Source organism: Macrobrachium nipponense, chromosome 42 (assembly GCF_015104395.2).
Source record: "Macrobrachium nipponense isolate FS-2020 chromosome 42, ASM1510439v2, whole genome shotgun sequence".
Classification (NCBI taxonomy): domain Eukaryota; kingdom Metazoa; phylum Arthropoda; class Malacostraca; order Decapoda; family Palaemonidae; genus Macrobrachium; species Macrobrachium nipponense.
This window is the reverse complement of record NC_061103.1, coordinates 15731950-15739449: the sequence shown is the minus strand read 5'-3', so window position 1 is coordinate 15739449 and position 7500 is coordinate 15731950. Positions and strand designations below refer to the sequence as shown.

General features: G+C 36.0%; 1 protein-coding gene across 1 annotated transcript in view; it reads right to left on the bottom strand.

Annotated features, from left to right (window-relative positions):
- Positions 1-7500, bottom strand: part of LOC135213277 (beta-alanine transporter-like) — a gene marked incomplete in the record, with an annotated part of 366068 nt that overhangs the window by 6222 nt on the left and 352346 nt on the right.

Below are 7500 nucleotides of genomic sequence, written 5' to 3'. Positions count from 1 at the left end.
CTCTCGCTACATAGCGACTCAGCCAAGTGATTGGCGAATTTCCTGCTTTAGATATACAAAATCAGGAAAATTATGATAAAAAGGGGTTCGGGAGGAAGTGTTTTTGTTGGATAAGGTCATCAACCACTTCCTCGGACCTAGAGAGAATACATTATAGAGGATTTACCTTGAAAGAAAGGTAGGAAAAATCAATCGTATATACGTACCAAACGTCACGGTCAAAACATCTGCTCTCCGTATATATTACGTACTTTACGGCCCAGGTAGCGTTGGCGTGCTACGTATATATACGTACTAACGGTTAAAGGGTTAAAAAGTTTTGGATGAACCTAGGTAAATGTCCACGGATGTTGTTATTTTGTAAAGTTTTTAATATAGGGTACCTCCAAGTAGTATCATAAGCCTTTTCGATGTCAAAATAGACTGCTACATATTTGTTTTTGCTCAAATCCTCTTCGTATATGGTCTTCGAGGTTAGAGAGAGAATTTAATGTAGATCTGTTGCACTGTGACCCGAATTGAGTGGGAGTCAAGATTTTATTTTCTCGAGTGTGCCATGTTAATCGAGCATTTACCATTTTTTCTAGTAACTTGCACAAGCAACTTGTTAGAGAAATTGGTCTGTAGTTATTTGCATTACTTTGATCTTTCCCAGGTTTGGGGATAGGTATTATTATTGCTTGACGCATTCATCAGGGAATAAATTTCTAAGCCATAAATGATTATAAAATTGCAACAAATATGTCTTCGCTAGAGGTGCTAAGTGGCAGATCATCTCTAAACAAATATTGTCACCTCCAGGAGCAGATTTATAGCTGTTAGTGAGAGCAAATTCCAACTCTTTCCATATTAAATTTTCTATTATAATATATGTCTTTCTTTAGTTGTTTCGAAATTTATTGTTATTAGTTCTATATTGTTTTTTCTTTGTGCGGAAGTGGTCATCTAAATTTCTATCACCTACTTACATTAGCTAAGTTTTCTCCTATTATATTACTTATTTCTTTGTGGATCGAGTATTCTTTTTCCGTATTTAATATGGCATGTCTGGGTGGTTTACATGGGTACCATTTATTTTTCCGGAATTTTTCCCATACGTTTTTTTGTATGGGAGTATTATTAGAGAGATCTGATACATCCTTTCCTCCTGAAATTATTCTTCGTTGAATTACTTCCTTTTTTAAATTTGCAGATATTTTGTTGTATAGAGGCTTTAACGCTTCAATTTCTAGCAACAATATAGTCTTTTTTTGTAAAGTACTTTCTAATATTGGTAATGTTTTATTTATTTTACTGAACTTTCTATTCAAATTATCCAATCGTCTCCCTATTGAGTGTTTTATATTTATTAATTCTGTCAGCTTTTCGACCACCACGGAACTTTGTGTTTTGTTGGATGGGGTTTTGATTTTGGTATTCCTTTATCAGCAGCATCTTTGATGAATTAACAAGAAACTTATTAGTTTTCATTATGATCTTTCAGATATTCAAATGGCGGTATACTTCTAGTATGTATTTCATATTGTTCCCAATCTGCTTTTAAAAAATGTTCTAGTGAGGAACATGTTTTGCTGGATTATTTTGTAAAAAGGAAATTATATTGGGAAATGATCACTGGTGTACAAGTCATCAATTGTGTTCCAATCTAATCTGTCATTATCTTGTTGAACAGAGAGTTAAGTCTACAGAGGAAAATGTTCCATGTGTTTTTGAATAATATGTGCTAACTTCATCATCATTTATACAACATATGTCATTTGAATCTATAAGTTCTTCTACTTTACTTCCTGTTCTATTTGAGTTTGAAACAGTTACAATCCCATATTGGGTTGTGAGCATTAAAATCCCCTATTATTATTATAGGTTCTTTGGCATTTTTAACAAATTCTCCAAGTTTATCAATAACGTAATGTTTATTTGGTTGGTTGTATAAATTATATATTATTAAAATTATCGTTTTTTAATTCGAATTTTAATACCTTATATTTGGAGGTCAGCAATGTTTACAGGTACTTTGTCATAACATACTTTGTTATGTACATATATGGCTGTACCTAAATTTCCTTCTTCTTCCCGTGATGTTGATATTACGGTATATTTTACCGATTGTTGGTATTGTATTATTAACCATGTTTGTAAACACAATATCAATGGGTTTCATATTCCATATTCCTTTAATAACCTTTGTAACTTCTTTCCCAGGTGTAATCTGGTCTGTAGACCATTTACGTTCCATTGTATAATATCAACTATTGAAAAATATTATGTTACATCGGTCGTGTTTTGTTTTCTTTTTTTTTGTATTATCATCAATTTGAATTTTTCTAAAATTTTATTTACCACATTCAGTTGTTTATCATTTAATATATTTTAAGTGCTCAATACACATACATCCTTTTTCATGGGTGTTTAAATCGGTGGCCTCTTTCTTTCTATATTTCATAAAATTTCTTATAATGTTTGTTAAGCAATCTTTTGTTATATTTTTGTTTTCATTGCACAATGCAATGAAGCAATCATTGCAGCCACATGTGTTGTCATGTATATCTACTGCTTTATTTGCTCTTATTGTACCAATTATTGGTGATGGAGTAATCTCATCACCCTTGCATAGTCACCATCATCGATGGTATGATTCTCCTCCACTTCTTTGGTGTTTTGGATCTCTGCATCCATAGGTTTTATTATTATTTTAGGAGCTAAAGGTATGTTCTTATTTTGTTTTTGTTTCTCTCTTCATATCTATGGTTTTTGGTTTAACTGATGTTTCTCTAATTATAGTTGGTTTCTTTGTTTTTGGTGGGTGTTCTCTCCAAAGGTCGTTTTTTTTCTTTAATTTTCGGTACATCACAACTTCCTTCTTCCACCTCTGTGGTAGTATCTTCTTGTGTTTCGATATGCATTAACACTTTAAATGAATTTGATAGATTATCATTCAATTCATTTGCACCTGTTTCCCGATTCTTTACTATCTTAATTTTTCCTGTATATTACTAGCTTCTTCAGACCTACTTTGCTGCATCTTGTTTACTTCTATCTGTATGTTTTTTTGTTTCATTACTGGTTCCTGTTATAGAAGAATATGTACGTTTCTTGGCAGGATCTTGAATTCCTCTCACTTTTAATTCTAATTTAGCCTCAGTTATAAACATGCCTGTTCTTTCTTTTAACATTTTCAATTCCGTGTTGTATATGTAATACATGCATTCTTTGGATCTTGCATGATGGTTCTGCTCACAGTTTACACATTTTGGTTCACCGCACTTCCATTTGGTGGTGTGTTCTGTAGATCCGCAGTAAGCACACACCGGACCATTCCTACAATTTTCTTTCCTTTGTGTGTCCCATACTTACTGGCAATTTTGACACTGCAGCGGCTTTGGTATATATGGTCTTAACTCTCTATTTTGGCCTAAAATTTTTATTTTTTGAGGTAGATCTGAACCCTCAAATTTTATTTTGCTATTTTTACTACTTGTTTACTGCCTCTCTTACTTGTCATGTCATACACTTCGCAATCCTCAACCTTGGGTATCTCTTTTTGAGCGAGTCTAAAAGTATTTTCTTATTAATTGGTTCGTCGTTGTTATCAGGAAGTACAATGGTACCCTGAATGCTGTTCATATTGTCATGCTTCTCCATTTTAACATTAATGGAATCTATAATTTTTAAAGACAAATAGTCTTCTGACTGGCTTTTTGTTGTGGCTTCTATAAGCCAAGTCTTCTCTCTTATTTTTCTGAACATTTCTGCCGTTGGATGTCTATTTAGTAAAAAAATTTCTAATTTCAAAGCTAAAATATTTTGTTCTGCTTCCATAGTTAGAAACCTTGACCAACTTCCACTCCAAAGAGGGAGTCAAAGTGAGTCAAGGTTGGGTCATGCCGGTACTGAAGTTTCCTAGGTTAGAATATGGTTATTAATGTTTTAAATACCAACCTAGGTCTTTCTGATCTGAGCTTCCGTTAGAATGGTCCAAATCCGTCCCAGAAGTCGTGGGGTATTTTTTAATTTTCCATAAAATAAAAATTGTAAATTTCGTCCAGGATGAGGTCCCTCCCCTCACCAGGAGGCCCAACTGGGGGAGGAGCAATAATGTTTACACAGTGGTAACTGCCCTGGGACACTCACCTGGATATACGTCATACCCACAATGCCTTAAGGGTCGTCAGTCCCATGAGATCGTCCCAGCACTGCGGGTATGGCTTGACATAAAAATTTCCCCTCGCTCAACCACGTCAGGTACTTTAGTTTTATGGATGAAGTGGCATGCGTCCAACTCCACCCTCCATCAAGTTAAAAGAGCAGTCAATTCAAATGTCCAAAATCATGCCAAGGTCGTCAACGAAAGAAGAAGAAGGGAAAGGGAAAAGGGGAAAATTTATAAGAAGAGGACTAAAGGAGTTAAAGGTCCCAATGTTCAGTTGGATCCACAGCAAAGAGCATAGGCATAAAGGGGCATACTCTCTCTGCAGTGGATCCCTAAGCCCCCCACCTCGTCAAGGGGTTGGGATCAGGGGGTAAACATGTAATACTACATATCTGTTATGCTACGTCAACGTAGTATCTTTGCAGGTGAGCTCAAGCTTAAACAATACAGTGCCTGTAACACCAAAGACAAAATGGAATGGCACATCTATAGACTGCAGTAACTACTGGCCTATTTCAATCTTCCCTGTGTTCTCCAAAGTTGCAGAAAACCTGTTTTGAAGCTAATACGTCTAAAGGATTGTTTATCCGATTGTCAATATGCATATAAGAAGCAATTAGGTACCTGCGATGCATTTTTTTAGATTTGACAAGCCATTTGCAAGACAACCTTGGTAAGGGTTTTGAGCGTAGATTAATTCAAATAGATTTTAGTGCTTCTTTCGATTTAGTAATTCATAAGGCACTTATTTATAAACTTCAGAATCTTGGAAAGGGCGGATATGTTTTAGGTTTTTTAGATTTTCTTACAGGTAGGCAACAGCGAGTTGCTGTTGATGGAATCTTTAGCGAACCAAGACCTATTGGATCTGGAGTTCCACAGGGTAGTGTTCTTGGTCCGCTGTTATTTTTAGTATATATAAATTATATGGTTGTTGGCCTGGAAAACAAGTTTGTTCAGTGCGCCGATGATGCAACACTTCTGGGTGTAACAAAGTCTCCTTTTTTGAGAAATGAAGTTGTCATCAGCCTCAATCGTGACATGGAACGAGTTAGCCAATGGTGTAGTCGATGGGGTGTGAGGCTGAACTCCAGTAAAACGAAGCCAAAGTTACTTAGTAGATCTAATACAGATTTTCCACCCAGTCCCCCCTCTCCCCCTTCTGGTGAATAGAATTAAAATATTCCGAAACTTTAATCCTTGCTGTAACTTTTGACTCACATCTTACTTTTGTGGAACAGCTAATGAAAGTGTCAGCACATCCTGACGAATGTTAGGTATTGTAGGTTTGGTCTCATATTTTCATAAGTGATAAAATCAAACGCAACCTGTTTTAAGGCCCTTTGTCCTTCCTTCACTAGAATACTGTTCTTCAGTGTGGATGTTTGCTTCTGCCTGAGGGTTATCTCTTTGAGGTGGAATGGTTCATGGTGGTAGATTTATGTTTCCTAACATTAGCAGTGGTCTCTATTTGTCATTGGGATGTGTAACAGTCTCCCTAAGAATACTGTACAATTGGAACTTCGGAAATTCAAGTGAAGATGCCACGCAATACTTCCCTAAAACAATGACATATCTGGATAGTTTCCTGAAGTTCCAATTGTACAATATTCTCAGGGAGACTGTTCCACATTCCAACGATGTGGGAAAAAACGGCCTCTGGAACTGACAAGTTCGACGGCGAGGTAGATTTACTGTATATTGGTGCAGCTGTCAAGCAAATCTAGCTGCTCTCGGCAAGAAAAAAGGATCAGGGGTTAACTGCGAATGTGAAAGATCTGTGTTAAAATATAACTTATCACATTTGCTACTATTGCAGTGTCCAAGCAACGAAAGGATGTCCCTCTTCTGTATGAATTCATTTGTTTCTGATGGTTATATATCCTCGGCGGAATAATGATCTTCCTGGGCGTTTGTGTAATTAGGGGACAAAGGCACATTTGATTTCCACTTCCATTTGCTATCTTATGCTTTCACTGACAGACCGCTACACGCCATTGATAATTTCACGGTTTGTCGACTGGAATCTCATCTGGGACATAACTCAGTTTTCTTGTTTATCCCTAACATTAATGCTTATATATTTTACTCTTGAGTTACGATAAAATGTTAAATTTTAAAGGGCATGGCTTTATAATGAACAATAATGAAAACTTAAGGATACTTAACATCAACAACTATTACTATTGCTGCTGCTGCTGCTTCTACTACTACTACTACTACTACTAATACTACTACTACTACTACTACTACTACTACTACTACTACTACTACTACTCTACTACTACTTATAATTAATAATAATAAGATCAATAAATAATATCCGTATAAATAAACAAAAAGAAGTATCGGTTACTGTCCAGTTACTGTGGCAACACAAACTGATGTGATACTTCCATTGCTATTGACATAATTGATAATGCTACTAATATTACTGAGACTTATACTAATGAGGGCAGACATTGCTACTTTGAATTTCATCATGTAAACAGGATGAACAGCCTCATCTCCAATAATTTAAAATGAAGAAAGCGAAAAGGCACAGCAACTCAAATCAACGTTGGTCACGAGAAAGGAAGAAAATGATGGAAATCAAGTCCAGTGGCTCTGACACTTGCGTGGAAACAGGCGATGAATAAAATATTCAAGATAATGCACAGACTTAACATGTGAAACTCATTGATCTCTGATATCATTATGAATTCTCAATTTCGCAGTATTTTTCCACTTAAATGGAGACCAACAAGGCTGCAAGCTTAATTCGCTAACGCTGCCTAGGCCTGGCGACAGTATTATGAATTTAGGGCAAGAAATAGAAGTTTAAAACTACTGTGTGCAATACAGCGAGATAAATTGGGATCACACTGTGTACTAGACTCTGTGTTGATTCACTTTTGGTATACTGAGATATTACCTAATGCTTCCTCTCTTGAACTCTGTGAGATTTCAACCACCACGTGAAAGATGTCGAAAGACAATAACTTCACCACCGTAAGTCATTGTGATGCTTTTTTGGTTAAGATCACATCTCAAAAACTGGAATCACCAGCCAGCCTCAGCCAGCCTCTTATAGTGTCCTCACAATACGCAATATAACCAATACCTTTATCTTTTGATTTTTTACTGACTATCTTTATTCGGATTTCCTTATGTCATAACACTGCAAGTTTCGTCCCAGGCATTTCAAGTTTAGCTGCCTTGTTTGTGTTCACTGTAATCAAGTTTTGGTCGTATGCTTACAGCTTATTCTATAGGTTGACAGGACGCTAAAATGTATTCTAGGTTCAAATTAACCACGTTCCTATATTTTTATGCAGGATTATGGGCCATTTTTCCCTCACGGTCACAAT